The sequence below is a fragment of the Scomber scombrus genome, chromosome 20 (genome assembly GCF_963691925.1).
Source record: "Scomber scombrus chromosome 20, fScoSco1.1, whole genome shotgun sequence".
Taxonomy (NCBI): Eukaryota; Metazoa; Chordata; class Actinopteri; order Scombriformes; family Scombridae; genus Scomber; species Scomber scombrus.
The window spans coordinates 6,191,232-6,208,794 of NC_084989.1; positions in this window are offsets into that span (position 1 = coordinate 6,191,232).

Genomic DNA, 17,563 nt, shown 5'->3' on the forward strand with positions numbered 1-17,563 from the left:
TGGTCTACACTTGTTTGCAATCAGGCTGAGTGATGAGAAGTGAGTAATCACTGCATTATTAAATGGTGTTTCGCCAAATTAACAGCCATCTACATGCTTGATTGAGACAAGGAAAGTTACTAAGGACAAAATATTTACTCTCAAAGTCCATCTGAACTCACATTTAATCACACTTAAAGATTACGTCAACATAAATACATTGCCAATAGTTTTTAATTAATTCAAAGAAGAAAAAAAAGGGAAATATTTGAAATGCACCGTCTTGTCTCAACCGAATAAACTTGACATTAGCTTGCAGGCTAGTGGTGTTACACTATGGAACACAGACAAAGTAAATAACCTGCTGTAGCTACAAGTCATGGACAGACAGTGTAATAGCAGGGATTTTTAGCAGCAATAATAATACCAGCATCTAACGTGACCAAAGTGATGTCTGCTGGTATGCTTATTAGCTTCCTAGCCTACAAACTGACATTAGCATTACACTTTTCCCCAGTGAATGTTTGTTTGGTGGCTGGTTCAACATGCTATGGTGCAGGACAGGACCTGTGTTCATGTTTGTAAGTTAGGCCAAAAAAAAGGAGACTTTAGCAAGCAAGATAATGTGGGTTGTTGTTCAGAGTCTGTGGTTCATGTGTTGTGTAACAGGATGCAATCAGGCACATTGTGACGTCTGCTCTGCCTGTGATAGAATGCCAAGTCATTGTTTCATGCAAGATTGCATTTGCTGTATTGAAATAAATTTTCCAGCGGTGTAGATAAAGGAGAACACAAGTTATTTATAGAGTATGTGTATCTTGTAGTAAAAGCAATATAATTTCAGCTAACATGCTAACATGCTCAATTTGATATTATGTTGAAATAAGCACAACGCAAAGCACCACTGTATCTAACTACAGCCCCACAGAGAGATTTTGGGGTGACCTTAGTCTTACTTCAATTGAACTCGAACTGAAAGTCAGCCTACTTAACATGTCACTTCTAAATCCCAGATAGCAGTGGAAAAGTGTGTGAGCACACCATTGTAAGTATGGTAGGTCAAAGTTAAAGCAGGAATTTCGTCTACTCTTCTGTGATGGAAGATTCTAACACATTTACTGTTCATCTTTATTTTCTCTTCTAAAATAAGCATGGTTAAACCTTCAGGTCTGAGCGATTGTCTGGTGATATCATTATTACTGTTAGATGATATATATAATAACCCTTTTTAAACACAACATGCAAACAAGGTCCTCGTTTTCTCCCATTTTCCATCCTTGTTAGGTCACCATGTCTCTCCTGTTATTTATTTTCTATACCCCCCCTCCACTCTTGCTTTTTTTCCCCCTCCTGTGTGTCCTTGGGGGGTTTTGCAAACAGTGGGGCCCTACGGCAGTAACCCAGCCGAGTGCAGGCCAAACAATAAAAGGTTCATCCAATTCAGTCTGGCATGTGGTCCTGCCTTTCCGAATGGAGAGGGGAACAGCACCTGGTATCTCTCGTGCCTCCATTACACACTGCCAAGATTGGAGAAGATTGCTCTGCCAGAACAATAATGTGGACATCCACCATGAGCGTCCATCACCCCCACACACACCATCTTCTCTCCCTTTCACCCACCGCTCTCTTTCTCTTTCAACCACTCGCCCAAATAAATCTATGTGTGTATGTGTGTGTGTGCTCATGGATTCTCCCTCCTCCCTGTCTGCCCTTTACGGAATAAGTCATCACAGGTCTTTATCTTTCTTATATTCTCTGTCTCTCTCTTACAGTATTGGGTTTTCTTATCGTGGCTGAACCAACTGCTTGCCCCCTCATGGCCTACCGCTGGCTAACCCCCACCTCTCTTGTCTTGGCTGTCCTTCTTTAGGGTCTGACAGTCAAGCTTATAGCTGAATTGCTCTGTCCAGGGGTTCCAATGCCTCTAACATAAGATTGCGCCACACAAGAAATGAATTGTAGATGTATTGTAGGATTTAATCCATTGGTTGTCGTGGCATCACCCCAGCACTTGACACAAGTGTTGCAGTTTATTACTCAGTCACACCAGCATTTATAATGGTCAAATTGGGGGCTGAAATCAGTACATTTCTTAATTGCCAATTGCAAACCACCTTTGATGAGACCTGCAAGGAACTGGTGAGCTGTGTGATATAGCAATTGTGCCATATTCTGGCAGTTATCAGGCTGTTTTGGGGAACCTTTAATATGCCAAAACTAATTGTTTCTACATTATGTTATTCAGTTTGTGACATAGAAAGATGGTGTAAAGGTTTGCCATAGAAAGGCTGTACTAGTTTGTTGGTACAAACTTTTGTTTGTCAGGCTACTATTAAGCAGGCTTTAGTCCCACAGTCATATATCCTTACTAATCATTCTTTCATTTACTTGTAGACTGAAAGCAATAATTGTAAAGAGTAGATTTGATTGGAAATGGCTATGCTAGATGACAAACTATACATTTATCTCGCATAAGCTGTTCTCCAACCTGCATCAACAGCAGTCATCTATCAACAACTGTTTTTATGGTATTTACACGCTGCTGTAGCCCTGACGACAAGCACTGCAATCTCCATTAAACCCAGATACAAAAGTATGAATCAAGCTGAAATTCCAAAACTCTCTGGACACCTCACATAGACTCCTACACATGCAAGATTGGGTCAACAGCTTCACTGCTATCAGTCTAACAGCCAGACTACCTTTCAATCCCTCGTTCTCCAACCAGTGCCACATATTAACCATCCCACACACCCCTCAACCCTATTTCTTTGACGTCCATGCCCCAAAGACCACCAACACATCCACCCACCCATCCGTTCCCCAGCGCTTCCCCCATGCTCACACTCATCTGTCATGCCTCGGATGAGATGTTGCTGGGCAGATATAGAAATGATGTGATAAATATAAATCCAACTCTAACCTGAATGGTTGAAAAATACCTAATGTATCTAGCTGTCCACCACACCGGGTCATTATATTAACAGTAAAATGCAGCATAGGCGATAATGTAGTGCAAATTACAGCCGTCTTGGTTTCCTGCACTACCACTAATGGCTGTGAGTACAGTCTTTTCATTGCACAGTAAAGTTTAATAGCATTATTAAATGGGGTGAAATATATCGCTGCACGCATATGATGTAAGAGTGGATCTATTTGCATGGGCAAAGTAAACAATGTGTTTAATGGATTATTGGCATGCCAAGGGGATAATCAACAGGTCTGTCAATGTAACAAGAGGTCCGGCATTGTATCACTAATAGGTTCAATGCTAGCAATCACTAATTAGAACAAACAGATGCCAGGAAATACTGTCAGGGAAGCAGACACTGATTGTGGAATAGGGAATCTTGCATTCTTAACGAGATTAGTAGTAAAGGGTGCAGTAACAGTATTATCCAAGTGAGTCATTAGATTTTCTATGAAACAGAGTAAAAACAGTTTTGGTTGGATATATGAGTCATAAGGCACAGAAATGTGCTCGGCTTTAATCCCAGCCCATATCGAACCGCACCCTTTAAAGGCCAGATATTGAGAGATTTCATCAACTAAAAGGACAGTGTGAGTTCCTGAAGAAAATAGAAACAGCACGATGACTGAAAAGACGACTCGACGCCTCAAATGAGACACAAAGGTTCAGAGACAGTTCACTCACTGACACCCAATAATCAATGTGCTTTAGCTTGACAGCATCAGATGAGTTTCTGGGGCACTGCACATAAGACCCCGCGCAATCAACAAAAACAACTCTACTTGGTCCACACAAGTTCTGTCACAGGTCAATAAAGAACAACGAGTCAAAGGTTTCATTTTGATTGACTCTTTCAGATAATCCTGCCAGAGCACATCCTGTGTTAGCAATCATTCACAGAAATGGTGTGTCTCATGACTCCTGAGAGGTTCTTTTAGTGTGACATTTCAGTCTAATTAAAAATAGACTGTTGTCAAAAATGCATTTATGTTTTAGCCATGTATTTTGTTCTATGTTTGCATAAAATAGATATTTTCGCACAATTTGCCCAATTTCATATTTCTTAAGCGTTTTCTAATACTGTTCTAGAAGGAGTTAGCAATGAGAGTGTAGAAAGCCCATGAAACATAAACACAACTTGTCTGTGTGAATGCACTTCATCATCCGTGGATAAAGACTCTGGAAATGAGGCTGAATTCTTTCTGGGGGTTTTTTCAGTGGTAAATACTAAAGTAGGAGTAGTTTGTCTTTTGCATTTTAGTGCCACTACTAAAGCAGTTCAGGGCTTCATAACCAAACACTCAGCTGACTTCATCCCGGCTTTCATACACAGAAACCTCACAACACAATAGCTGCGATGTTGCTGCTTTACAATAAAACTGACAATTGTATCCTGAAGGCTCTTCTGTGGCTTAGAGACATTTCATTATGCATGCTCACCCACGTACAATATTTCACACATACACGCACACACAAGTGCTGTACGACTACTGTATGTTTTCATACATTTGACCTTGATTTCAGAAAACATCATGGGTGTGTATGTGTGTTTGTGTGTGTGTGTGTGTGTGTGTGTGTGTGCTGACAGTGCTGCCTGTCAGTGAGTGACTTCACTGTTGAGTTGTGTTTTTACAGGCTTCACAGATTTACATGCTCAGCAGCCAGGAGACTTAAAGACAAGAGGGAGGGGGGTGAGTTACCTATCAGTTGATGCTGCCTCTCTTGCATAATCCCACGCTTTCAAATAGAGGGAAAATGCTGATGAAGCCGCGGAGCAGAACAATTGAAGACAGTAAGAGAAAGGGAGAGAGAGGGAGCAGGAGAAAGACGGCGAGGATGCCCTCTTCTTTGGTGTATCAATGTAAATTCCTGACAAGGCAAGGCTCCCCTTCTTTACCAAGTTTGTGTTTTCCAGGCTCGCATTTTGACTGGATCAGCATTCTAATGAAAGACTGCCATGGCCGAAAGCTCTGTTTGACTCCCTCAAGAAACAGTCAGCAATTGTCTCCTTTGTTAATATGCAACTTCTGCTGTGCACCTGTAGAGAAACTCACGAGAAAAAGAAACACATTTTTATCCTCGCAGCACAGAAAAGTTAGTTTTTAACTTCTATCAAACTAGTTTTGAAGCGTGGAAATGATAGGAGACACCTTAAATGTAAAAATATTTTGTTCAAAGATTACAGAACTAGGACGACTCCAAGTCCTACGTAACAAATTCTTTCCTCTCTTCGTATTTTTTTATGCTTCCTTTCATCCTCTGGTGCCCCGCATGAGCACCAGAATCCTTTGGATCAGGTGCAGAATCATCAGAAGCGTGCAATGTACTTGAGGGGAGCCCTGTTACACCTAAACTAAGCCCGGAAAACATTTACATCTCTAACCTGCACGACTTCAAAACTACTTTCCCTGGTCTGGATGTATGGAAACAGCCTCGGGGTCATTCATACGTCTGTTATATGTGTGTGGGTGTGTGAGTATGCATATCAGAGTGTGAAGCATGAAAACATTTCCATTTGCAAATTACTTCTGTGGAAATGGGTGCTGACCAGCTGGTACCTTATGTTTGTCAGGGCCCTGGCTCGTTACACGTCCAACAGCAGGAAACCCTGGCAAGTGTTTGCTGTTTTACATTACCAAACAACAATGGCAAGCCAAAATTCTTGTCGGTATTTCATATCAGTTATTTACACGCCGCAAAGAGCACACGCACACGAGGAAGCGGTTTTAATAAGAGGCGTGATGATGCATATTTTTAATTTAGTTCCACTCGCATCCAAGTTGCCATCAAGATTGGAGGCTGTGTGAACGGAGAACAAGGAGAGCTAAAGCGTCCGGCTTTGTTTATACAGGTTCTTACATGCTGAACAGCTCACAGAGATTATGTTATGTCTGAGTATGGCAGGTTACACAACATTGTCCTGCTTATGGCTATAATAACCTGTTCAGCTTGACCTACACATCATGTCATGTGCAAGAAAAACAAGATGACTCATTCCCGCTTTGTCTAATAAAAAAAACTCAAATGCAAGGATTTCTTTGTCTAAAATAAACGTATGTATGGTGATATATATTCTTCTTATTGTCAACAAATCCCACAAAAGATCAAACCAAACATGGAATTGATCTTACATACCAAAAAAGCCTGAGTCATGTTATTCATTTGTGCCATGGAGCTCCACTATTGTCCAAAGATCACTAAAAACACAAGTGAGTCACCCTATTGCATTGACTGACATGTTCCTCTATAATGATAAACATCCACATAACAGTTTATTTCCAGTCAAACACACACTGTTCTATTACTGGAAATACTTATTAGAGCACACGTGTTAATCCACGAATGAAAATAGTCCCCTACATGCACTTTTTAAATTATTCAGCCTTTTTCTTACATTTAGACCAAAATTTAAGCATATTTTCATGACCCATTTAAAAAAAAAGATTTAGTTCTTCAGTAGAAATGAGTAGGCTTGAAGCTGAGGGGGATGTTTTGACAGAGGGGCTAACTCATTGTTGCTTTTGGGATTTTGGGCATGGGATTTTCCCATGAAACAAAATAGCATATGGCCAGACTTATCATGACTCAATATTCAAATAAAAAGTTTCGTATGTCTGGTTTTTATCAAATCTTTTCAATTTGGAGTTCAAATATGCTTCAGATATCATTGGGCGTAATAATTGAAGTCAACGTGGGAACCTCAATGAAGAGATTCTGGAAACTTTGTGCAACCCTGCTTACACAGAAATACTTCAGTAAACACAAACACAATTGCTCGAAATACACAACCTCTCAACCTACCTTTTCAAAGCAGCGTTGAACTGCTAGCCACCAGCACATAAAGCTGAATCTGCAAATCTAACATCACCGCATTAAATATGCAACGGGAAACATCTGCTGGGACTTGTACTGTCTACCTAATGATATGACTGAACAAACTAGGGCAGAGAATGTTACCGCCTGTCTATTTAGAAGTTCGGCTAGCGGCCCATGAAATCAAACTTCTGTGTACTCACCAGTCTGTGAACCACTTGGCAAAATACTGACATATCGAAGGATGAGGCAGCGCCCTGATAAGCGAAGCTGGCATTTGTTTGAACGTTCGCCCATTGCCTCCCAACAGCTGAATTAAACGCTGGCTGGGAATCGACTCAAGGCGATCCACAAAAGAGAGACGACCAGTTCCCCCACCTGTTCCCTCCGAATGAATTCACGCAATTTTTTCAAACGAATGCAAATCAAAGTGACTGTCTCCCCCAAACAAAATGATGTTATCAAAGGATGGAGACAAAGCGGTTGCTAAAGAGAACCAGGAGAAATTGCTGTTTGTGGTTCTTCGGCATGAATAACATTGTGTTGAGCAGAATGATTGCACTAGAAGATCAGCCCTCTCTCCTGTATTTTGCCTTCAGATGAAAGACTCGCACTCATTTTATCACAAAAACGCACACATTTGGCTTTGCACTCTGCCTTCACAGCCCAAGTGTATATCAAACATTCCTCTGTTTCACTGTAATTTCTTTCATATGATTTTCTACCCCTTCTCTTTCTTTCATTTTCTTCCCCTCCTTTTTCCTTTCATTCTCTTTTTTTTCGGCGTGCCAGAGGGGGAATTGAAAACAGAGGTGAAACCCTCTGATTGAATTGTTCCTTATTCATGCTGTCTTCCCGTGTAAATACGCAGCCGTCGAGTGTAAACAAGTGAACGCTGCAGCTGGTTTGTCGCGGAGAGCTCGCATTGGAGATGTGGGATACCGTTGGGATACCGCACAATCCCGACACTCATTCCTGTCACATTTTTCCTGCCATTCAAAACCCAAACACGCCTCCTCTCAACAGTCATAACACTTCTAAACAGGAACAGGATCTCATAAAAAGAAGAAAATGCTCCATTCTGCATTGTGCTTTTTTTTTTTTTTTTTTTTTTTATTATTCAAGCTTTTAACCTGTTGACCAAATCCGTCTGACTGTAAGTGATGTTTTAACATCATTATCAATTATTTTGTTTTTTTCTGTGTTTTATCCTTTCGTCTTATAGGCTGTACGGTTCAAATATAGATCTAGGTTAAATGCTGAAAGAAGTAATCAGCGTTGCATATGTTAATTACAGATATGAAGATAGCAAACAGCTTCTTCATAATGACCTCCCCTGGGTCTCCGCATGGTTATCCTGCAGTGTGCTAATGGGGTTACTCTCAGCTCTCTGTGGATTTCCTACCACCATCTATGAAAGCGCATAAGCATTATCAGAGTAAACACTGAGCATTTACATATTCATTATTGCAAACATGACCTAAAATAGTAGTATTAGAACATTGGGACGAAAGTTTCAAGATCCTTGAACATCAGAGAGTTTATAAAGAGACCAAAAAAAGGAGTCTAGGAGTCAGTATTTCTTATGAAATTGTATTATTTCTTTACCTGCAGGTAGTTATGCAACCAGACATCTGCTAATGGCTGAGACGGTCTTGTTTTTTGTAGTTTTGACCATAATTCCAATTGCTAACCCTAACACAGGACTCGCCAATTTAGGTGCCATCCATTACAATTTAAAGAACAGCTTCTTGGTTCAACCTTGAACCTCCATACTTGCAGTTTTTCTGTACAATGATTGATTCACTGTGCACACTTTGGGTTTTACTTCCAGTGTGAAGTAGTTCACGTGACCTGGGTAAACTGTTGGCCAGTTTACAACCAGTCTGATCCCTTGAACACTAACTTCTTGCCTTGTTGGACGTCATTTGAGAGCAATGACGGTCATGGTCACAAGCTGTGAACACACATTAGCAGACAGTTGCCTATTTACAAGCGGTAACTGTCTATTCAAGCAGACACACAGAAACATTGTACACTTATGGAATGCACATAGCATTGGCAGAGGAGTCTTTGTCGGCCATTTGTTGTTGGGCAGGTCCCGTTAAAAACAGCTGCTTGCTGCAAATGGGAATAACACTGATCAGAGCAGTGAAGCTGAACTGAAACAGTAAGGGTATTGGGCTGTAAAAAACGAAACAATGAGCTAAAAGATGCTATAAAAGACTGTGGAAGGAAAGAAACTGCTGACTTGGATCATAATTCATTGTCATAGTCATAGTCATTGGACCTGTTGTTCATATACAAAGATTGACTAGTGCTGCTTCAACATCCTTTTGTGTATTTGAGGCACAACCACCTCTTCGGGACATTCAGAGGCCTACACATGTCTACCTTTCAGCTCTTTCTGCCTTCTAGCCGACCTCTACGCTCCTCCCTTTTGTCCTCTCTACATGGGGAGAGCTATCTTGACAGTGGGAGATAAGCATCGGCCAGACGCTTTGAAACACAAGAAAGAGGTAAAAGGGAGAGAAAGAGAGAGCGAGTTGTTGCACGGTACACTTTCTCTTCCCCTACCAGCCATGTCTTGTTTGTACACTGGGAAGGTGGCAGGATATCATGTTTCACCAGTTCTCGTCTCATAGCCTCGCCGCTACACCGTCTGCTGCTGTCAGCCCTGTACACCCAGTTGTTAAGAACAGCGTGCAATGTGGGGTTGGGTCGCTTTGCATCTTTCGGGTAGAGGATGTGTGCTGCTACAAACAAGAGGAAGAAAAGGAATAAATCAAACCCACAGAGAGCATGAGTATCTGCATTTCCCTGGCTGTTTCATGCCCCGCTCTTTTGTTTCGGGTCTGCTCCTTAGCCTCTCAACTGATGTAACATGACTCCGGCCTGATGCCTATCTCGATCGTCATTACACCTATGTTGTCCTTTCCCAGACCCACATAGGAGATTCCCTGTCACAGTTGGTCCTTGTCTCTTTCTCTCTCCCTTTTACCCCCTCCTTTCTTTTGTACCATGTCCATTTTTCACAGAAAGCCGCTCCCATAAAAAGACAAGGCAGCTCAGGAATTTAAAAAGGTCAAGCTTCTAGTATTGTCATGATACCAGAAACTTGACTTGTTACCTATAAGTTTCTAGCAAGTTCAGCACAGTTGGGTTGTAATGACATTTGGGTGTCTGCTGGCAGGGGCAGCATGAGTGATTTGTTTGGAAGGAAAAAGAAGAAAAAGCCTTGAATTGTGGTTGAAGAAAAAAAAAGGGTGAGTGCCACAGAAACCAAAGGAACAAGACACAGGACTGTCAGACTGTTTGATTTAGAAGGGATGTGCATGAAATGTGGTGCAAAAACACCACAGATCATTTACTAAAAATAATAAGAGTACCTCTTTAAGGCTTCTAAATGAAAGAAAAGAAAATCTACATTGATAAGACACCAAAGTTCTCTATGCAGCAAGAAAACAAACTCGAATGGGGGATCTCAAACAACCTAGACCTCAAAGACACTCTCTCAAACTCTGTAAACTCGCTGCAATCGAAGGCACTCTCTCCACAGCAATCAAAGTCCTCTCTCCAGCGACTTGAAATGGTTTGTGATGATGATTAGTTGACCATGTTGCCGAGCCGAGGAGTGGATGCAGATGTGGCTAATTCCAATAGCGCGTGGGAATGCTGATTGTGCGGCGCAGAGTGGTAGCGACTAATCAATACAGTTAGCAGTGCTAGCCCTCGCGCCTGCATTTGAGGACTCAGCACCTGTGACTGCAGCCCTGCCTGCGGTAATTTCGGCTTGATTATCATCAGAGCTCATCTGTTTCCTCACATTCCAAAAACTCCCCAATTACAGGACTTAGGGCGCTGTTAAATCAAAAGTATACAGCAGTGTATACAGCAATGTGGGATTTTATACAGCAACGTTTTTAGAAGTTCAATGTATATTTGGCAAAAGCTGTGAACTCGTTTGAACTGCTGCATGCAATCACACTTTCAAGTAAAGGCTTTTGAAGAGAAACTTTAACTTGGTGCAGTAAAAATATACTAAGAAATTCTGCAATGCTTGCATACAATACTGTCCAGGGGGTACCTAGCAACCAGAGGATGCAACACTGTAAATATGTCATTGTAGTGTTCCTATTGGTCTACTCGAGTTCATGCAAGAGGGCTTAACATTAACAGCATTGTTACCAAATGACTCATGTTTTGAATTTGGTGAAGGCACCAGAGTCTCATTTGAATAGCAAAATAAGCAACTCCATATCAAATACACCGCTCTGTAGAATAATGTATAGCCATCACACGTTGCCTATGTGAGGACAGCGCTCGCGGCTATCATTCCCCAGCCTTTGTTTTTCCCTCTTTTGAAGCAGCAGACGAGCCAGGGAATGACTCCATTAATGCAGAACCTATTTCTTCCGAATCAAAAGAAACACCCCGCCCAATGTAATGACAACCTCTTCCCTCCTTGCCTCTGGTGCTTTGCTTTTACTCATCACAGGAAAAAAGGAGGTCATGAAGGTTGGGGTGTACAGTAGAGTATTGTGTAGAGTCAATATGCATGTGGGTAGTGATGTTTCCTTTTGATTGGCAATGCGGAGCTCCTGGGACGCTGTGCTTGCATCACTGATTGTGCAATTCAGACGATAAAATGACTACCATGGATTATAAGAATCTTTTAAGGTTTAGTTTGTCTTTGATTTAACAGCAGAAGTTATTGTCAGTGGACACCTATACGTTGAATGTTATTTCAGTGATATTTCATAAGACCTGATTCTGCTTTTCTTTGGCACTAAGCAGCGATTGAGAGATGTTCTGCACTGCACTCTGAACTTTTCTCTCAGTGAGTGTCTGCTCAATAACTACAGAGTTCCTTACAAACCAAATATTGCTGCTGGTAACATAAAACAGTTTTTTTTGTGTTTTATGTTGAGGTGTATCAAATGGTAAATGTACTTGGCTTTCTCCTATTTTCTGCAGCCTTGCTCGGGTCTGTCTGTATGCCTTTTATATGTAATCCTTGTTTTTAATGATTGTTCAGAATTAAGTCTGACATTGGAAAGGACAGTAAAGAGTCCTTTAATTTTGAGGTTATTTTACCTTCTCAGGCTAAATCCAAAATGTATTCTATTCATCAATTTTTTTTAAACTTTTTTTTCTCTTTGTATTAATTAAGAGAAGTGAACCAAACAGATACTTATTCTGCTCTGCTTAAAAATGACATGGATTTAATAACTCTAACCCTAACTCTGTATTGAGTAGCTATTATCATATGGTCACCTGTTGTGGGAGTCTGTGCTCAAACCACTGATGGTTAGCCACTGTGGCTGGAGTCCTAATTAAGCCAATGTGGAAATATCGTGAGACCGCATCATAATGATGCTAATTGTTTGCTTTGACCCAGTAAAGTGCATCATGGGCATAATGGAATAATACAAAGCCCTAATGCCACCCCCAGTGGGATGGCACCTGCTTATTACATGCTGAAGGCTATATTTAGTCACTGTGGGTGCTAATATAATTTAACCACATACAGTATATGTACATGTAATAGATGTTGCAGTGGATTTCTGTGCAGCATTCAGGATATATGTTTGTGAGCAGTGCAGTTTGAAGGCTTTGTCTGGAGAGGACAGGAGAGGAGAGAGGAGAGGAAAGCAGCTCTTGAGGAAGGGGTGGGGGTTGCCTTTCATATTCTCAGCATGGATCCTGCAGTAAAGTCATTACCCACAACAATAGAATTTCTGCTCTATTTGCCTGGCATGTTTTTTCCATCTGGCCTCTATAGTGTGCCACCCCTCAGTCCGGAGTCTAAAAGAAGTGGCCCCAGACAAACAACTCTCTCCACCGCTCTTCCAAACACTTTCCCTTCCTGTTCTCATGCCTGAGGTTGTGTTAAGGATACACAGCCGGCCTGTGCGCTTCCCCGTCTTACCATTCTTATGCAACAGGATAAGGCCACCAAGGGCGAGGACACCCTCAGTTATGATTGTCGTGACTGTCTGCTGGACCAGTGATTTAAAAAATAGAGGCTTCTTTGTTTTCGACATCTTATCCGATGCTTTTCAAAATTTGAAAAAGCAAATATTCCCTCCTGCCAGGCTGGGAAACCATTGGAGACATTAGGTCCATAGTGGAGTTTGTGGCTGTTCATTAGACAGCTGAACAATGCCAGTCCATTAGCTACTTGAGTCTATAATTCATGTGGAAAAAGAATGAAGCTTTCTATAGAACCTGATGAAAACCTGAAAATAATTTCTCCAATTGTGTCTGCACTGAACTCGCTGTAATCATGTCTCATTGCTCTCCAACAATTAAACAGCTTTAGGGAAATACCAAGATGCAATAATGGATCCAAACAAAACACTTGGCAAAGTACTGTAAGGGCCCAGTCCTCCCACTGAAACCCCAGTATGTGGGAACTGTTCTAAAATGGGTGGGAGAGCTCTCTCATCTTTCCTCCCATCCCTTCCTTCCGTGGCTCGTTTTGCTTTTTCACTGTCTCCTATTAGCAGTCCATGAGAGTGGGAGAAAAAAGGAATGCTTTCTGGCACGGGGTTCCTTTTGTTGTCTTGGCGACTGCGGCTCAGCCATCTCAGAGAAACCCAGGGCCCGTAATACATCATCACCCCGGCTCCCCAGGCAGTCGTCAAGAGGCTCTGATCTGATCCTCTATAGAGCGTTGTCCTGTTCCACAAACACAACCCAGAACAACATACCGCAGTCGCCATTTACTCCCAAAAATCTGCTTCCTGGCAATCGTCCAGCGCCTTAACGCTTACCAGAGATGTTCCTGTACTGCCGTGCGTATGTTCCCGTTCATCTGCAGTTATTTAAGTAAAGATTGTTTTTCTATGTGTTGGCTTTGAAGTCCCCTGTTCTGTATGCTTTGAATATGTCTTGTGTTTTCCTGCAAGACAAAAGCATCCCTCCAATTTCGGCGTCTGCGAGCAATTTTGGCAGACAGCCTTAAGATTTACACAGCGAAGTGGCCCACCTGCTCTGTGTTTGTCAAGCGAAGAGAGACGGATACAGTGTCTTTGTTTTAGATTGGAGATTTGATTAGGAGATTACTAATTCATCCTTACAAAGCTTGGGTTACTTGAGTGCACCGTGTTTTTGGATTTATAGAGGTTCTTGAGTTGCTATTCCTGTGCTGATGTAAGTAGATAGCATAATCTAAATAGAGCTATCTGTAAAAAGCTACAGCAGATTTCTCTGGATAATGATTAGAGGAAGCACAAGACAAACATTTGCAATAAGTTTCCAATAAACATACTTTACGTTATGGAAAGGTCTCCATTAAGTCAGGAATGCAGCAATTTGCTTCTCCAGTATCTGGCTCCCTAGCTTTGAACGTACCAGGACCTGTTATTCCTCCAAATATGAGCTCTTTATTCATAGTTTTTCCATCTTAATTCCTGTTAGCATTTCCTGCTCGGAACACACACGAGTGCAGACTCACATGCCTCCACGTGAAAAGCACACACTAAAGCACACACACATACAGTTCCTCTAGCTTTATGAAACATTTCCCGGGAGGCTTAGTGACTGAAGAAGTGTCACGTAGATCATTTTCTCATTTCTCCTTTTGATGAAAGCTTGTTTTGAGAACCCCCCCGCACCGCCCCCCACCCTCTCTGAACGCAGAAACTAAAGTGACTGGAGTGAATGAAGACGCTCAACAGGATATCATAGCTGTCAAGGCGATATTACATTCTCTGAATTGTTTCTTAGACCATTGTTAAATTGAATTAGGCTGCAACTGAATGATCAACATCATCTGCATACAAATACACATTTAAATTATGCAGGAATTTAATCAACTATTTCTCGCTGTAAAAGTTTCCAACCCAAATGGCTACAGTTGTCATTATTCATGCAGTCTATTGCCCCCAAAACCTGGTCTGAGCGACATTCAAAAGTCAAAGTATCGAAATAATCTCCGCAACTGTGAGCTGACCTATTCTCGATGGCGTGCGGAAGCCAATTCAGTCCTGCTTTCCTGATATGTGATGTGACTCCAGTCTGGCAGGGGTGGACAGGAATGAACAGAGTGATAAGGAAGTCCAGACCCTGCCCGTCGCAGAAAGGCAGACGTGTGACAGATCATAAAATTAACAGCCTGCTCTCTTTTTTTTTGACATACAGAGGCACTGCACAAACAGAACTGCTGCCCAGAGATAGCAGGCAAAAGCAATCACCACGAGGGACAGTGTGGGGGAAGAGAGGGGCGAAGGAGGGAAGACGAAATGAGGGAAGAGCAGGGGGTAGAAAGATGAGCCACATGTCCTACTTAAGAAGAAGTGCTGTTTTCCTGGAAATTAACTTTGAACCTAAAATTAATGCAGGTTTGAGCTATTTGAAGACAAAAATAAATTATAAATATTTTCCATTTGAACCATCCATGTAACTAGGAGACAACAAATCCAGTTCAATACATAATTCACAGTGCATAGTATGCAGGCATTCTCGTGTACTAGAAATCTAAATGCTGACTGCTTGATCTCGCGACTTTATGTGTAAAATGTCACAAAAGGTGAAAAATGCCTCACAACTTCTAACCAACAGTTCAAAATTCAAATATGTTCAATTGGCAATAAAACGTTGAAACACAGCCAGATGGAAGTAGAAAAATGGCCAGCAAATATTTTATGATTTTGCTTAAATTCAAGTGTTTGCAGCTTAAAATAGACTCTGTGAAGCTGTACTTAAGGCAAAACAGTGTTTGGGCTAGCATGCATTTGCTGAGGCTGATAGGAATGTCTTTAGTTTTGCAACTGAAAATGTCAGGGGGATTACTAAAGTTTTTTACAACTCATCTTTAACTCATCCTGTGGGAAATGTGAACGTCTGTATCAAGTTGCATGGCAACTAATCAAGTAGTTGTCTAGACATTTTACACTAAACAAAAAATGTCAACCTCATGGTGGTTTTAGAGGAAAAGTCAGGGGATTGTCATGAAAGGTAAGTTAGATACATCCTCTGGGAACCATAAATGTCTGTGCAGAATTGAATGAGAACCCCCCCCCCCCTGCTAGCTGTTGAGATATTTCATCCTGAGCCAAAGTGGTAGACTGACCTTGCCATCCCTAGAGCCACACTGCTAGTGTGACTAATGAAAGTACAGACATCTATTAAATGTAACAAATGAGAAACAAGTAGAGAGGGTCACTCCTTGTAACTGGACACCAGGTGTAATATTCAATGAAGCAGCCGTAGGTACGCTCTCCCAGATATAATTTAAAAGGAATCTATCAGACACGTTTTCTCTCGCTGGCACTCTGAGCTGCCCCTCTGGATGACCAGCAGGTCTCGACCACGGACTGTCTCTGCTCTGACTGATAACCTGTCACAAAGCAGGGCCCCGGCGTCACGGCTGGCCAAAAGCAGGGCAGCGTTGGGAGCACATTTTCTGCTTGGATGGACCCAATGTTTTTGGAATTCTATTGACTCTGCTTCTGCTGATTTGAGTAAGGGTGAAAAAAGAGAAGAAAGCCGGCAGCGGGGAGATGTATAAACCTGCTTTTGGTGATGGAAGGTGAGATTGCGAGGATTAGTGAAGCGGGTAGACTGGGACTCCAGTGTGTACAACCTGTGCCTGTGCCTTTGCCCCTTACATCGTTGAAATGTCAAATCTGCCCTTTTTTGCTCAGTTCAAATGTTATTATTTTTAGCACATATGGTACAGTTCAAGCCCTGCAGTTGTCCGTCACTCACCTCCCTCAATCTTATTCAGTCATCCTCTTTCTTATCTAGCTGCTGCCTTCAATAACAGTTTTTATCTTTTGCTTTTCTACTGCATTCTTTTCTTTCTTTCTTTCACCATGGTGATGAGTGATTAAGTTCCACTGTAATATAATTTTATAATTAGTTTCACATTGTTTAAACAACACTTTAGTTTTGTTTATAAAGTGTTGCATGTACTTTACATATTGTTATGTTAAAGTCTGTGTAAAGTCAATTCATGGATTTACTTCTAAACACATTATACATGTTGGAAAATGGTTACAGAAAACATGTGAAAAGGCTGATAACTATGCAGTACTGAGTTGTGGAGATAGAGCCTTAAACTGTTTCTCATCCTCTCTTTTTTCCTGATTTTCTGAGCCTGCAAAAAACGGCTACACCGTGAGGTAGTGGCACCCTGTGACCTTCCTTCTTCTCAGTCAGCTTGGTCACAAAGTTTTGTCTATAAAGTATGTATGTTGTGGGCTATGTACTGTACATTTTGTTCTATTCATACAGTTTAAGCTTATGAACTAATGTAGCTGGTGGGCAACCTGTTAAAACACTTGCCAGCCAGGAACATGCTAGGCTGTAGCTCTCCCAGCTAGCTTTCTTCTTCTGTTAGCTTGGTTGCTAATGTGACAATAAACTCATAAAGCTAGTTTCACATTGTTTAGCTAATCATTTTTGTTCATAAAGTACATATGTTGTATGTACTGTACATATTGTTCTGTTAATAAAGTTGAAGTTTATGAGGTGGGCAAACTGCTAAAACACTAGCCAGCCAGGAACATGCTAGTGGTAGCTCTCCCAGCTAGCTTCCTTCTTCTCAGTTAGGTTAGTAGCTAATGTGACAATAACTTCACAAAGTGTTCTCAAAAAGCATATTTGTGCAATCTACTGTCCCAAAACTGCACTGTGTCTTTCATAAAGTAGTTTGTACTCCAGCAGAGGAGGTTCAATAAAAGTGTCTTGTGTGACACAGTTAAAAAGCTACAATGGCTGAGTCCGTTATGGACTGTCCAGCTCTCTGTTACCTCAAAAGGTCATCATTTCAAGGTTTGCTACAAGTCA